The sequence below is a fragment of the Melospiza georgiana genome, chromosome 2, assembly GCF_028018845.1.
Source record: "Melospiza georgiana isolate bMelGeo1 chromosome 2, bMelGeo1.pri, whole genome shotgun sequence".
Taxonomy (NCBI): domain Eukaryota; kingdom Metazoa; phylum Chordata; class Aves; order Passeriformes; family Passerellidae; genus Melospiza; species Melospiza georgiana.
The window spans coordinates 26,601,623-26,618,838 of NC_080431.1; positions in this window are offsets into that span (position 1 = coordinate 26,601,623).

The following is a 17,216-nucleotide window of genomic DNA, read 5'->3' on the forward strand; positions in this document are numbered from 1 at the left end:
GCTTCTTTAGCCTTATACTTGATGATGGAAGGAAAAAGCTGAACCTGATAGAAGAACACATCAAAGCCAAATAACATGTTTTGTAACCAGTGTGTTTCTCAGAAGCAATAAGATTATGTGGATCAGATGCTGTACTCTGTGTCTGGTAGAAAGGAGCTTATTTAAATTAAGAGAGCCAGGAAATCTGTGTCTCAGTCCAGAAAGATGAATTTGACAGAAGACCTTGACTATTCTCAAATCATTGTGCAATACATCAGTGGATTTTTAGTCCCCAAGGTAAGAAATATAACTCAGTCTTATATAGATGTCTAAGACTGAAATGCTCAGGGACATTCTTCTCTGAGAATAAAATAGTTCATAATAAAGCATCATAATGTAAACTGACTTTGAACTTGAACAAGCATGATAGAAGTCTAGAGAAAAAAAACCCCAGCAAACAACTAAGGCAGATCTGGCCCTCAGGATGGACCTAACATTTATTGAGACCCCACTCACCTTTGGAGGCTTGGCTAAGTAGACCTTGTTTCTGCCTGAAGGTTTAAAAACATATTGGTTTATACATGAGGGCTTGTTGTCTGACTGCTTTAAATGTGGAAGGTTTCTTCTATGGTGGGATTTCTTCCCACTTTTAGTTTTTGAAGTTTGAGAAACAAAGGGCTAACTTTAATTGCCTTTTCTCCCCTCTGTTATACCATGCAAAGAACAAGATTTTTCACCTATTTTTTTCCCTTTCCTCATTTGCCATGCAGATGGCTAAGTTTGATAACATTTGTATATTATGTCCCTTCAGATGGAAGGGATTGTGAATACAGAGTGTCTCATAATGACTCTCTCCCAGACAGCATATCATTAAGGCAGACAGGGAGCAGTTTCAATTTCCTTACTGTTTGCTGATGCTGTTTTCCTGTGTGTATGTGCATTTGCATAAAATTCCTCTATTCAATTTTGGTTTGAATGTTCCTCATTAACAATCTATAGTGATTTCAAAATCCACATTCTTGTCATGTTTTTGAGACGTATTCTCAGCCATGTTCTAACTGAAGATAAAAGAGCCTTCCCTCTCATGGATGTTACCAAGTTGTTTGGCAATGATGCTAACCTAGGTTGCTTATGTTGCTAAGTTAGGAGGAAGCATTGAGGGTAGAGAGGAGATACAGAGTTATCTTGATAGATTAGACCACTGCACAATCACCAACCATATGACATTTTAGAAGGACAAATTCTGCACTTGGGATGGTGTAATCCTGGATGTAGTACATCCTGCCTGGGGTACTGGGGCTTGAGTGTAGCTCTGCAGGAAGGGATCTGGGGGTTTTGATTGATTTTAAACTCAATAGGAACCACCAGTTTGCAGTGGTGGCCAAAATGGACAACTGCCTCATTGGGCGTATGAAGCACAGTGTAACTGAGCTGTGGAAATGAAGTGGTTGGCCCACTACACTCAAACAACTGTTTTCCAATTAAACTAATGCTGAATGGAAATGCTGAAATTCATGACTGGCCAGAACTCTGTGGAGTAAATGTGGTAGAGATGTTCTTGCTGTGTTGTACCTTTTCCCTTTCAAGCAGGTCTGTGGCTTGGGATGTGACTGACAATAGATCTTCCTTAACAAGCCTCTGAACTGTCTTTCTCAAACTATGAAAAGAAAAAAATAACTCCTATAATATATGATGGGTATGACATTGGAAAACAGGGCATATGTCAGATTCCTGTAAACTGTAAAGGGAGTATTTTACTGTCTTGGTTGGGTTAAAAAGGGGAATGTGAGAGTGATGAGAGCTTTAGGAAGCTCAGTGTTTTTTCTACCATCTCATTTGTGTGAGTGGTGGTTTATCCCCTTGTGTACGTGGCAGCTGTGGTTTTTTTCTCTTTTTGGCTGCTTGATACATTTTTCTGGTGCCAGATTTTCCCTTCTGCCCTTCAGTCAGTGCCATTAGGTTGAGAGACTCTCAGAAGCCTCTTACACTGCTGTCCCAGTGCTGCTGAGCACTGCCAGGATTCATAAGAGTCATATGGCTCCCTTGTGGGCTCCATCACTGTGCCTGGTTTAGTGGCTCTGTTTTTAATTTCCCATCTTGGAAAGAGGAAGCCAAAGAAGGCTAGTCTGCAGTGACTCCTTTCACATCATAAATACCAAAGTTGTGATTGCCAGTGTTTTGATGCCAGGGGCCACTTAGAGTGTTACCATTAGGCTGGAGGTGACAGAGTTCTTTTTCATCAGCCTCTGTCTCTTTGCTCTCATGAACTCTGTGCCTGCATGTCTGGCTGTGAGGGCTCAATACGTGCCTCTGATGAGGTTCAGCCATCTCCAGGGGGAGAGACCCTGCAGTGTCTTTGTGTTTCAGGTTCAGCTGCCATCGTTTTTACCTTATTTTTGTACAAGAAAATGAAAGCTAACAGAGTGGTTATCTAATGTCTACCGATGTTTGTGTCTTTTTTACGAGAAAATTGTGTGAGCTCTTTATTTTTCTGAGAAGGATTAATACTTTCATCTTTTGTGGTATTTTATTTTAAAAATAACTGCTCTCAGAAGGAATATCAGATATGTGCCATAACACTATGCTGTTAGACAAGTGTATACATCATAGAAAAAATCCCATTAAGTATTAAACTGAACCCTAGGAGATTTGAAAGCACTGCCTACAGAGTCATCTTCTGAGCAAAATTAGTAAGGTCCTGTCAATTTCAGCTAGGGAAAATGGGAAATTTCTATCCCAGTGATAGCACCTCCTTCAGCTCTAGGATGTCAGTACCAACACGGCCAAACAAAGACATGCTCTGGTGCTTTGGCTGTTTCATTGTCCTCTGCGATACTGAAATATGACTTAATGTAATATTTCATTACTTAGGGTGTGTTTTCTTTCTCCTCTCCACCAGGTGGGGGAGTGCTGCTGGTTGAATCTGAATGAAGATAAAAGTGGGCCTGTAGAAACCCAACTGTATTCCATGAATATGTTGGTGCAGACAGAAGGGAAAGAGAGAACAGCAGCAGGGTACAGCAAGCTCCTGGAGGCAGCTGGCTTTGGAGTGATTCAAGTAAAGAGGACTGGAAAACTCTATGATGCTGTTTTAGGAAGGAAATAATTCTCTCTTCTTTCTTCTACCACCTTGCACACTTAAGTGGGAAAATGAAATATGCCATCCACTTAGTTTTTATTTAGGGCAATCAGCTTCCTTTGGCAAGCTGACACATTGTCAGTAAAAACACTGACTGTTGAACACATGCAGATTGCTTTCTGAGAGTGGGAAAAATAAATTAACATGTACTCCTTAAGAAATTACCTATGAAAAGAAGTCTTCCAAGGAGAGATTATACTTCCTTATCTGTTCACAGTCTCTGCTTCACGTTTTACCCCTATTTTTTCCAACATTAACACAGTACATGACAAAGACAATTTTCAAATTGTACTCTGTTTGCTTTCTGTAAAATAAAAGTGTTCACTGTAGTGAGTTACTAGTTTCTTCACATTTCCTGTAGACTGATACAACATAGAGAAAATTCTAACTCCTTGTGGAACCTGTAATTATGTCCTAAAACATAGGAATGAGTGATAGTTGATATAGGAAATTTTAAAAAATAAAAGAACCCAGCAAATTAATTGTCTTCTTGTGTCACATATAGGTGCAGGGTGTAGAACAGCATTTACACAAGGTCTGGACAGGGTTAGTAATATGATTTGCTATTAGAGGAATAAACATTCTCTTTGTATATTCTCCTTAGGATTTAAGCACTGGATTTATGTATATGCATTGCATTGCCTACATACACCAGATTTCAGGAGGAACCTTGCTGCTGAAGACAGTTTTTCTCTAAGCAGAAACTGAATAGAGGGGAAAGGTGCCCTTTTGCTGTGGTTCTTCTAATCTGTGAAAAATGTTCTTCATGGAAAAAGCGTCATGGATGAAGAATGGACTTGGGGGAGCACAAGTCCAGATTGAGTTTTGTTGGGATAATCTAGGGGGGGGGAAACTTTGGTTGTAAGTGATCAATTCAAGGGAAAGGCAGTGTCCAGGGATGAGTTCATGAAGAAGCCAAGACACAAGAAATGTTCTGAGTGTGGAAAACGATGCTGTATTTCCTTTAGTACATAGTTTAACTTGTGACAATTGGGAACTTCATGGCAATATCACAGCAGTATGTGAAATATCACACTGAGTACCTCTGGACACAGTATATTTAAAACAAGATATTAAGCAAAGGAAGCTTGGTTGTGGTGGGTTACACTGACCAGCAATCACACAACAGACCCAATGCATGCTCACTCTCTGCCCCCAGCAGTGATAAAGAGAGACAATTGAATGAAGAAAGGCAAGAAAGACCTTCTGGGTCATTATAAAGACAGTTTAACAGATGAAAGAAAGGGGTAAGGGGAAAAAAACAAACCAAAAAGCTCCAAGGGGGGCAAAGGCAATCACTCACCACTTCATACCAGCAGACTGATATCCAGCAACTTCTTCAGCAGCAGCTGCCTTGGAAAGACTCCCCATAGTTTATAGTTTTTACCACTGAGAATGAAGTTTCAGGATATGGAATATTCCTCTGGTCAGTTTGGGTCAGCTGTGTACCTGCTATCTCCTCTCCCAGGCCCTCACCCACTCCAAGGTTGATCAATGTGGGGTCAGAGTGAGAAACAAAGAATGTTCTGATGCTGTGCCAGTACTGTGCAGCAATAGCTAAAATATACCTGTGTTATCAACACTGGTGTATTTTGGATAACAGATTTTATTTGATAACAGATCTAAACCAGAGAACTATATGGGCTGCTGTGAGGAAACTTAACTCCATCCCAGCCAGACTCAGTACAATGGCAATGAGGACATGTAGATTAAGTGCATGTTTTAACAAAAAAGTAATATATCTTGAAAAATGGTTGTTTGGCATGCAAAACCCAGGACTTGTGCCAGAAACGAAAAAGAGGAAAGAAATTGAATTGTTTTGAAACTTGCATAGGAAAGACAAGGTAAAATCCTGTCCTTGCAGAAGAACTGAATGTCTCATTGTACAACTAATGTTTCTCTGATGCTTAAGGCATCATACTGTTCACTGACTGAGTACCTAACAAAACCATAATTTCATGTATAATTTCCCTTGAAATTCTGCTGTTATGCTTCTGATGTGTAAAATCTAAGCATGCTTAATAGGATATAAACATATTGTCATCAAATCAGTTGGTGTTTGAAGTAATGAGTGCCAGTCGAGTGAAGCAAATAATGAGTTATGACTCAAAAATAAGTTTATTTTTCATATATATATATTCTGTATGTTATGTATGCATGAAGACATGATAAAACTTTGAAATATAAATTAGTGCAGATTTTTTTTTTTCTGTTTGCTACTTTCTAACCTTGATTGTTCGTGCCTGGTTCGTCCTTCCTTCACCGGGAGGTGGTTTCCGCTGTGCTGCAGCCACCAGCCCACTTTCCACTAGATGCTGCTGTTGCTGCGCTGCTCTGATGAGAGGCATCATCGGCCGCGGAGAAGGGAAAAGCACCGAGATCTGCGCGGTCATTTGCGGCCACAGACAAAGTGCCACCTGAAGGAAACACTTTAGGCACTGAGGGTCAAGGTAAAAGTGGTTAAAGAGCCTCTGCACCCAGGTGTCAGTAAATTCAGACGCGTTTTTGTCCTGCAGCTCATGCGTGGAAGAAGGAGCAAAACATTCTTTGTGTGCAGCAATGGGGATGACAGCATGAGCCCATCCTTCCTTACTGTCAGGCTGAGCCCAGGGCCCTTCTCAGGCCTTACAGAGCTGGGCTGTAAATCCCTGTTACAGCACCACAGGAGAACCAGCACTTGTTCGTGGCCCTTACATTTAATTCCTTCTCCTTACTCTGTGAATAGGAGCATCCTTGCAAGAGCAGAGCCAAGTTACCATGGGGCTGGTGCTTCTCAGCCAGTGCTGCCTGGTGGGGCACAGAATGTTACATGGGGAGTCCAGGGCCCACCTCTGGGGATCCCAGGGTCCCGGGCTGGCACAGGGTGACATCGATGGCTCAGTGCTCTCCCCGGCTGGTGTGGATCATCTCCTGTCCAGGGGGGGGTCACTGCCTGGCCCAGGCTGTGTGGACCCTGATGGCATCCTGTGCCAGCCATCAGCATGAACCCCTGTCCCATAGTCCTTGCAAGCATTGTTGTCCTCATTTCTGTCTCCCCATGAAGGACCTGCCTTTGCTGCCTCCCTGCAGTGCCTGGCTCCTTCCCATGCCCCACCTAACACCCCTTGGTCTCTGTTGGCCCTCCTGAGAGGCTGCTTCACCAGGCACGGCTGCCCTGTCCCCTCTTTGGGGTCTGGCCTCTCTCACCAGCCTCCCTGCGACCACAGCCACCCCTCTGGCTGTTTCTCAGCATCTGCTCAGCTAGCAACACCCCAGCCAGGGCACTGTCATCTGCCATAAATGCACAGCACGCATTCCTAGATGGGCTGCTTGTGCCCAGGACACTTTAAGGCATCAAGGCAGTGTGCAATAGAGGTTGTGGCCCCTGCTTGTGGCTGGAAGCAGCAAAGGCAGGGGATGTGACCTGCCTGGATCCATCACACCACCCAGGGTGAAGACAGCAGTAGAACCAACCCCACCAACACCATGTGGGTGCACTGTCATCAGAGGAACTCCACTGGTATTTGTTGTTGGCATTGTCTAATCATGATACTTAACCTGTTTTTCCAAGGATGTGGTCATGCCAGAGTTCCCTTACTACTGAGCATCAACACATGTACTGTAGATAGTGGTCCATGTGATACAGTGGAATATTTTAGATGTTTTTCTTCAACTTCCTGTAGCCACAGTAGCCTGTGATGAGCACACAGTACATATTATTAGCTCACATCTTTGGATTCATGTTGTGCACAAATCCATGTGGTGCAAGACTGTTTCCTACAGTAGTTGAGGTCATGTTCCTGCATTCAACAAGTGCATGTGAGCACAGGCAAACCAGAGCTTGTTTACTTTTTAACAATTTCTGACTTTTGAAGGCAAAAGGCATCATTGCAGGAAGATTGTGAAGGAACTGTGTTTTCCCCTGACTCACATTCGCCCCAATGACAGTGTTTTGACCTTGGCTGTCAGCTTAGCTCCCACAGTGGGACAGGGGAGAGAACACAAAGACAAAAAGTGAGAAAACTCATGAGTTGACATAAAGAGAGATAAAAAACTTAGAGTAAGAAGAAATGAAAAACAATCTAGTAATATAAAGGCAGTCACTCACTGCCTCCCACAGCCAAAATAATTCCCAGCCAGTTTCCAAGCAATGAGTAGCTTCCCTAAACCACCCCTCAGTTTTTATTTCTGAGCATGACATGCAGTACCATATTGGTCAATCAGGGTCAGCTGTCCAGCCTACTCACTGGGGAAGCAAAGTGGGAAATAGAGGCACTGCTCAGAAATAGCTAAAACATGGGTGTATTATTGACACTGCTTAAATTACAGAATCAAAATACAGCACCATACCGGCTGCTATGAGGAAAATTAACCCCATCTCAAATAGATCCAGTACACCAATTTCAAATATAATTCTGTAGGGATTCAAGGTCATGATTTGGTACTGCCAACTAGAGTAAACATTTGAATGATCAGTGCTTTGCATCTGAGAAGGTAATGTCTTCTTCACTTTCTTTGATATCCTTCATTGATATCCATCCTTCAGGTGGTCGATGAAAGCACTTAACTGGAAACATTTTTATTCTGCGTATGTGATGACCATGTCAAAGTTCAGGCTTCTAGAGAGATCTGTGTCTAAGAATATCTTTCTTATTTTCTAAATACCTTTTAATTACCTTATTCAAAGGAAAAGTCCTGAAAATGCAGTCTAGGTGCATGGTAATGATTAACAAATCAATGCTAAATAAAAGAGAAAAAAAATCTTGAATTTTTCTATAGAAAGACTTCTTGTGAATCTAATTAATGACTTTCAAAGTGCAGGCTTCCCCTGTACCTACCTTCTCAGGATGAGATATTTATATTTATGTAAATAAACTTTAAGCCTGTCCTCTTGTCTTAAAACCTAATTTTCTGAGCACCTGGATGTACATCAGGGATCTTCTGGTCTGACATGCCTGGAAATTGAAACTTGGAGACTTAGATCATACAAGACTACTGAAGGAGACACATAAGATGTGCTGAAGAGGGCAGTATGAGTACCAGGAAGAAAGCAATGCCAGGTGTATGACAAGTAACTATCCTGAGGCAATTGAAGTAAGGAGCTGAGCCTGACATGCTGCAGTTGGCTTTCCCAGCTCCTTCATGAAATCTGTACACCCGGTTTGCACAACGATGGCATAGTAGATATAATGTAGGAAGCGTGGGTTTGAAAGAGGGCAATCAACTTAGTTCATTTAGGGTTTGGGCTAGGGATAATGTTTGGGTTGAGAGAAGAAGAGCCTAGAGCTCCAGGTGGAGTGATTCTGGAAATGAGCTGTCAACAGGAATTATTCACTGCAAAGAGAACTTGACTAGAAGAAGCTTTTGGTCATGATAATGGATTGATGACTTTGTTGAAGACCCAGCCCAAACTTAAATTCTTGTCTTTCACCTGCTGTGCAGACTGTAGGTTGGAGTTCCTTCTGGATCTTTTGACAAAGTCTTATATTTCTCTTTTCATTGCACTGGGGCAGATGGTGGAAATATATTACTACTCTTTGCTAATCTGCCTTGTGGATCTGAAAGATTGTTTTATGGTGTCATAAAACATATAATTTGAAATATCTTAAGCAGATATTTCAAATGTGATACCTTTCTCCTGAATGGCTTATCTTGTTTATAAACTTTTTGACAGAAGTTTAAGGTCATCTTTATTTATCTTTTGTGTCATTCTGCATTAAGTTTTAAAATCTGCTTTGTGTTTTTGCCCAGAAGCTGCTATTTACAGTGTTGTCAACCTTAACTGCTCAAAGATTAGGAAGGTCTGCAAATCATGAGATTTATTTTTAAAATGTATTGACATTTTAAACCTCCAAATTTATGAGAGTGTAGGACAAGGTTTTTTTTATGTTTATGAGCATGTCTGCACAGATACATGGACTAGAAGCCTCTCTGTCTCTCTCTTTTATTGAAAGATGATATTTACTTGCTTGTGATTCTCTATCAGAAAAAACCTCCAACCAGGTGAAAAAAGAAAATTAAATTTTAGGGATAATGAAAGTAGTGAAGCACTGGTGTGTTCAGCATTGTTTGGGGTGGATTAATCTCATCTGAGCCTCTGAAAGTGATCCCTTGTGTTCAAGGCACTCCACAGTACCATTTCTCCAAAGTATTTTTGCATGCCCTATTTTTCTAGAAGGACTAGAAAGCAAAATGAGGATGACTGGCTGAGACAAAGATATCAGATAATCTTATCTGTAGTGCCTTCAATTCAAGAACAGATGCCTTCCTGAAATGAATGTTCACTTCAGTGAGTTGTTGAGCTCAGTAATGGACAACAAAGCATGATTAGGAAGTCTTTGCAAAATCTATTAACTTTGTGGGGCTAATCTCACTGGGCTCTCATTATAGTCAGAGGAGATGGAATGAATCAGGTACAGAGGGAGTCTGAACTCATAGCCATATATAGGAGCATCCTTCTCCCTTGGTTGTAGGAGGAGCACAGGGAGAAAGTAGCCTCAGAGGAGGAAAGTTGGCCATTTATCACATTCTGTGATAGGCATACAATTAAGTCATAAGTCTGTACTGGTCTTTATTATCCTGAAAATTAACAGGACACAGGTAATGAGCCACTTCGCCTCAAGCAGAATCTCATCCTGTGGTTATCCGCAAGATAGTGCAGGAGTTTGGGCAAGTGGTTTTGAGGACTTCCCTCAAGCTGCAGTCCCTGTGCAGTGTCTCCTACCTGCAAGTTATGTGGCATGAAGGTGACTTTGCCAGGAGCTGCAGCCTGTGAGTAATGTATTCTGAATGCTTGCTCACTTTCCAGGGAAAGTGAGGTGTTACATCCTGCAGCAGCCAGGCACGAACACAAATAGTGATATGAGGCTGACCAAACAGCCAGCAGGGATATGTGGGGCCGACTCAGATCTTTGTCTATTCCCCTACCACCACCTTAAAAATAAAACAGTTCAGAGAAATGATTTTGCTTATTTGATGGTACCAGTTATATTAGTTTCATGCTAAGAAGTAGCCTGAAGGAAGTGGTGGTATCTGTGAATTAATTACCCTTTTAAGTGAATGAATTAAGTGGCTAGATGTGAACCCTCCAAGGTTTTTACCAAGAAAATGTTAATTTACTCTTGACTGAGGAGTACTACAAAAATCAGCCAATGTTATATGCTGGGGAAAAAATATCCTATACATGTGTTACCTTCCCACAGTGGACACACAACACCAAGCCTATCTCAGAGTCTTCCCTTCTCATAATTCTGTCCTCTAATACCCTGTTCAACCCTGCCATTCCCTATTGTGGCCCTTGCTGTGTGGAGCCAGCTAAAAAAGTCAGATATTTAGGTTATGGAGCTGTCACTTCATGCGCTTGTAAAACACCCTTCAAGCCCATGGATTGCTGCAACTCAAGAGAAAGTTTGGTCTCAGGGTGTGGTCTCAGTCCTGAACACTTTTACACCATAAATAAGAAGGCTTGCCAAAAAATGGAAACAAGGGGCCTGTGGTTCCCAGGATGAATCTGGAGATGTGCAAGGAAGCAAAGGTGGAAAAAGAGGTAAAACCAGGGTATGCCCATGGACTGCCATTTGCTCATGCTGCTGCTTTGTTCCCCAAGTTAACAAATAGGTTAGTCATAATCAATATGCTAATTGCATATATAAACTGATATTTAAGGTTGATAAGTCAAAAAATTCCTGTCTCAGAGTCAATGGTGATTCTTCCCTTGTCTTCAGTAAGTGCAAGAATGGGGCATTTTGATTTGTCAGATCTAATTCCCTAAACACAGTGCTTCTGTGAATTAATTCATTTCAGTAGGGAAAGGACTGTGACATGGATCTACCACAACAGAGTCTTTTCTGGGAAAGTTTTACAGAGTGAGCTCAGAGTAATTTCTTTTCTTTCGAATGCTGAAGTTATTTTGCTGTTAAGGCATCAGCTTCTTTATAGGGAAGGTAATTATCAGCTTGGATGGATGAGCTTAATCAAAAACCCTGCCACCTCTCCTTCAAAAGGATCCTTTAAATTTTTTTTATTGTTTTTCTCTGCATGAATTCTGTATTGAGGATCTGAAAGAGCCTGAAGTGAAGCTGTACTGGAAGTGACAGGGTAATTCCTGGGTGCTCTGCATTTAAAACTGAGGCATTGAGGTGTCATCAGTCTCACCAGAGACTCCTCCCATTTTTCTCCATAAATGACAATTACTGAAGAAGAGCTGTTCCTGACATTGGGAACACAGGTGCTGAGCAGAACCAAGTTGCTTCTTTTGCTTATGAGGACACCGCTGTGTGAGGAGGAGCCACCTTGCAAGGTGTCTGCTAACACTGGTGATAAATCTCGAGGAAAAAAATGCTTTTTTGGGGACCTTTCTGTGTAACAAGTGGTTTACTGTATGCAGGAAAATGAAAACTCTGCTATAATTTTTATGCTAAAACAGGGATTTCTGATTACACCTTTTTGTTTTTGAAGTTTGCCCATTGTATTTTTGCCTGTCATTTTAATGCATATATTCCAGCAATAGACACACTGACATCCTTCCAGCAACCTTTAACTGTCCTTTAAGCAAATTGCAATCAGCATAACTAGTTTTAGCAGAACTTGGATTGAGGAATGGGGTGTGGGAGGCTCTTACATATGGTTAAATAGTACAATCTACAAGATTCTCACTAAAAGCATTTTTGCTAATAAGCAAGTAACTTTGGACTTAAGTTTTCCACATGGTGAATATTCAGCTGGGATGAACTTCCAGTTATGAATCCAAAGAGCAGTTCCAAGCTTTGAGCAAATATGTAGGCTGTGTATGGAAAGATGCCTTGAAACAGTGAGTGTGTTTTATTTCTATGGGCAACGATGAAGGTATTTTCAAAGGAAAATATCCATATTATTTTAGCAGAGGCTTTGGTGCCCCTCTAAGCCTATTGAGGTGAAGCTGAAATAATACACTGGTGTATTTGAGTGATGACTTGTGCTCAATCATTCTGTGTCATTTTTCTTGGTATCTCTCTGGGTTCTTCCTAGAGTAGGGGTATGGTGAAGCAAATTGGCTAATCCCATACCTAAGATCTCCTTGCACCTTTTCTGCCCTTTTATTATATCTTGGAGCCTTTGCTGCACAGGAGGATCAACTCTTCTTATGTGTCTAAAAGGAACATCACTGTTGTTTTTGTGACAGGCAACATGTCATGCAATGGAACTGCTCAGGGGAGCAGGGGCCAGGTATCAGCTCTCCATCGAATTTCATGGCTCTGAAAGCATGATGCAGGTCACGAATCCTTTTTCTTTCACTCTGGTGCAGAATGTGACTGGAAAATGAATGTATAAGACTTGTATGAACTATACAAGTTTAGAAGCTATAAGGACATATGTAAATTCTAGCCTTTCATTTATTAATTTTTAGAGAAATTACCCTAAAATTCCTGGTGATGAAACTTAACTGAAATTCAATATTTTGACACTTTTTCTGAGGCAAAAGTTAATCCATCAAACTTAAAGTAATTGTTATGCAAAAATAAAATCTAGAAAAATCATAGTATGGAGATCTCTGCTTTTCACCAGAAGCACTGGTTGCAAGTCCACTGTTTTATTTCTTCCTCTTTCTCACGTCTTTCTTTGACATTAATTTCATGATGTCAAAATTGTGTCCCATGCACTGTTGACTCTAAAATTTCAGACTATGATTTTCTTCGCTTTATTTTTCCTTGGTCTGGTTCAATTAGTAGCAAATTACTTCAGAACTGATGTAACATGGTTTTTCATTATCCTTAAAGCAAAATGGAAATTTTTAACTTCCATGAAAATTTTCTAACATTGCAGCAGGAAAAATCATTGCCTTAATAAAAATCAGAAGCCAAGACCTGGGCTCTTTTATTTTTTTATTGGTTTCTATTTTCTCAGGGGCTAATATATTGTTCTACAGAACTGAAGACATAATTTATGCATGTTAGAGCATCACTTACACTTTTCTTTGCAAACCCACAATGTAACATTGGCTCAATTCCTGTGGTTAATAATCTCAAAGCTGTTTTTTCAGAACAATGGAATAGACACATTAAAACCTGAGAATCTGGTAAGGAGAAGCAGAAGTGGCTCAATCCATTATGTTAGTCTGAGTGAAAATAATAAACCAGGCAAAAGTACAACACTGTTGTGTATTAAAAGATAAATTGCAAAAAAAATTGAATCAAAGATTACTCAATGTATCACCATTTAAAAATGTATTTCTCTTCAAGAAAAAAAAAAACTGTTAAAACTGGCTTAAGTACTTATATTTGACCTTGTTAGTTGAGCACCTGGTAAGAAAACCCTAGTTTTCTTTGAAAACTAGCTGTTAGTGAAGTTGCCATTGGGTGTAGCTATTGTGTTACTCTCTCCCTTGACTATCATACAACAAACACAGAACTGATTGTTTTTGCAAGACAGCCTGTATAGAAAAAATATTTCTCCATAATAACTCCTGGTTCAGAGGTGTCTTAGAAGGATGACAAAAATCACGCTAATTATTAGCATTCCCTACAGCAGGAAAAGAGAGTTTTCCATAAACCCATTGTTGTAACTGATGCATATTTTATAATTGAAAAAATACATATGGTACATTTTGTGCTTGAGTTTGAAGTCGACATAGTTGAAGAGATGTGTCTCTCCCTAGTTTGAATAAATTTGGTTTTGAAATAACAATGATCTGGAGGAGTGGAAAAAGTCCACTTTAGGCTAATGAAACCTCAAGAGCATGCAGAGATGTCTCATAAGCAGATTCTGTGTGCCTAGCAGAACTTGTTGTTCTACTCCCACGTGATTAGTTGTTCTCATGGGAATAAAGGCAGCAAAATAAATGGTTTTCCCTCCCTCTCCCTCCTTCCCCAGCATATAGGACACTGAGGTGTAAGCACTCAGCTGCTCCTTAAAATGTTAGCAGAAAAAGTAGGAGAAGGAATAGGATTACAGGACTATGCCAAAACAACAAGGTGACCATTGAATGGTCTCAGATTTATTGAAGAGTTCACCATGCTTAAACTCGTGATAATGTACAAATCTGAAACACAATGCATGCTGCTTATAAGCATTGCTTTTAAGATAGCAGTATGATGCAGCAATAAGATCACTTGAAGAGTGGTAGAAACAAGAGCTTCTGAGGTTTATATGTTCAGATGGCAGGGAGAGGGACATTCCCCTTTAACAAGGGCTAGCCTGTTCCCTGCTCTTCTGTAGTGCAAGACATATGTGACATTCCAGGGGAAGGACAGAAGAGTCACATTGTCTCTCTTGTAGCTTATGGAAGCAGATCTTGCAGGATGGAAATCATAGTAGCATAAATGAAGTCTGGGAGACCCTTTGTGAGGGTCCATCATGCTGTGCCTTCACTTGAAGACATAGCCACCTCCAGGTAGAGACACAGTCTCTGTAATCATAATGAAGGGTGTCAAACACACTTCTGGTTTTAACACTAATAGGTTCATTTTTCAAACTATTTTTTTTAGTTACCTAAATCTGACTTCTGAGCTCTTGAAGTTTCACAGCTGACACAGTAGTTTTGGCTTTGGAATACCATAAAACACAGATGAGAAAAATAACGAACTAATACTGTATCTTGGTGTTCATTAAAGAGAGGGAGTTGTAGCCCTGGCTTGCACTAGCACAGTCCAGTGTTTTCATGAGCCTTCTCATAAGTCTGTCCATCTGCAGATCCTTCAGCACTTATAACTACCAAGTATCAGAGAATGATCTGTGCCAGGATGCTGGGAAAGATCAGACTCCAGGCAAGGATGATAAGGAAGGTGCACAACAGACATTAGTCACTATTCTTGGTCTTAACAAGAAACTTTTCCATAGCCATTTTAATTGGGCAGTTATTTGCTCAGCTACCAAAGAGCTTATTTGTGATCCAGGTTATGCAGGACAATCAAAATAGCCTCTTATTCACAGTAAGTTATTGCTTTCTTAGTCACAGAATCATTTAGACAGTCAGCTAGAATATCCATAAGATTCATACACACATTTGTAGTGCAAAATAATGTAAATTTTATATTTGACCCAAGGAATTATAGGAAATGTGGGTATAGATTCAAGAGTTCCAAAAAATGAAACAAATGTGTTGTCTTTTTGAAAATATTAGCTCTGCCCACAGATCTAATAAAGTTTATTACAAGATCCCATGCTGGACATATAACACTGGTTATTTTGTATCAGAATATTGAAAATCAATACGCAGCATAAAATATGCATTTTTGATGGTGTCCAGAGCTACAGGGCTACTGGTAAATTATGTTCTGTCAATTTAAGTCTTTGTGAAGACTAAGAGACACTTCGCCTTTTTTCTGCTCTTATTTGGGTTCTCACAATGGATCTGCTACCTATTTTAGCCTTTGATCTTTATAAAGGTGTTAATCTGGTAAGACCTCACCACCCTTCTTTTATCTTAGCCTCAGAAGTGCCTGGGAGGGCCCTGCAGTTCTCTGTATTTGATGACATCATCAAGTTAGCATGGATAAAGGAAGCAGCTCTTTTTTATACTCATATGACATTTTTAGGACTAGACCTTTGTGATTTTGCATTGTCCCTTCAGAAAAAAATCCTGTTTCTAGGGCTCTGGCTGTGATGACTTTTTCAGTTGCTCTGCAGAACTGAAAGTTATATTGGACCATAAGGATGAAAGAAAAGGAAAGCAAAAAAAAGAAAAAGCAAGCGTGGTGTTTGCAAGATCAGAGGACAACCTAACAACCACCACATTAAACTTAATGGAAATGAAAGTTTAAAAGAATTGCTTACAGTACTTAAAACAGTACTCCACTATGAGAAAAGAGATGGGAGAATTATTGAAGACAATTTTTTAAAATCCTCTGTAGCCATTCAGGAATGGTTTCTAAGCAACCAGAACATGCAGATAGCCCCAGGAGTAAAAGGTATTAGGAATGCTTGGAGACACAAAGAGGAAGATGAAACAGAGCTGGAATCAGGCTGGGTGGGTGCTGGAGTGGAGGGCTCTCCTTACTTAGCACCAGCACTGCAGCAGGTGAGGCAGAGGCTGAGCTGCCTCACCATGAGAACTTGCACCAAAAGAAGGAAAATGTAGGGTGTAAGAACCTGGATGAAAAGCATAAGCTTTGTATCACTCTTTCAGGCCTCCCATTAAAAGAGTTCAAGAGTGCATATCTTGCTGTAATTATCTTTATTTTGCAGAAGACTGACATTTACAGTTCCCATGTACTTTATTCCAGCTGTTTAAGAAATGTTCCTGTTAGCTTTTGTACAGAGCAGTAATTGTTCACTTTTTATTCTGGCAAATCCTTCATTAATGGCTGTATTTAATCACTAAGGAGAAAGATGAGTATCTAAAAAATTACTGGTTGACTAGATAAGTGGGGTAAAAAGAGCATAATTGAGTGAATATGATGGAAAACACTGAAAGGCTGGTCAAAAGAGTTGTATATTGTCAGCTTGGGTAAAAACTGGATTTTTAGAGTATGCTTCTATATATTTTTGAACTATTGTTAAATAAACCACAAACCTCCTTATATCATCCTTGGAGAGAAAAATTGGATGTGCTCTTCAGAATCTATATCTATCCTAAGAATTAACTCCTCTAGGTCACCCAGGCTGCCCAGAGGAGATGTAGAGTGTCCATCCTTGCAGATGTTCATAACCTGCCTGGACATGGTCCTGGGCAGCCAGCTCCAAATGGCCCTGTTTGACCAGGGGGACTGGACAAGATTATCTCTAGAGTTCCCTTCTAACCTCAACAGTTCTGTAATTCTGTGAAATACAGCAGAGTCCATATCAGCAAGTTTTAAGGTAAGACCTATTGTCTCTTTGCTTTACCTGGTTTTTCTTAAGTAAATGGCTTTCCTAAGGTCTCCTTTAAGACTCATGAAGTGCAGCCCAGGAGACTCCATAAGTCATGGGATTGAAGCCTCCTAAAAGGTGCTTCCAATTGAGTCCAGCAGCAATACAGTTAACCACCTGCATGCTATGAATTCAGATCCCATCCTGGCTGCATCCATCAGAACTTTGGCTCTTGAGTTAAATCTGCTCTTTGCAGGCATACATATCTAAGTACATTTTCAGTTCATTTTACTGTGGAATATTCCAATGGCAAATATTACACTCTTACATAAATTCTCACAATTAAAAGAAATAA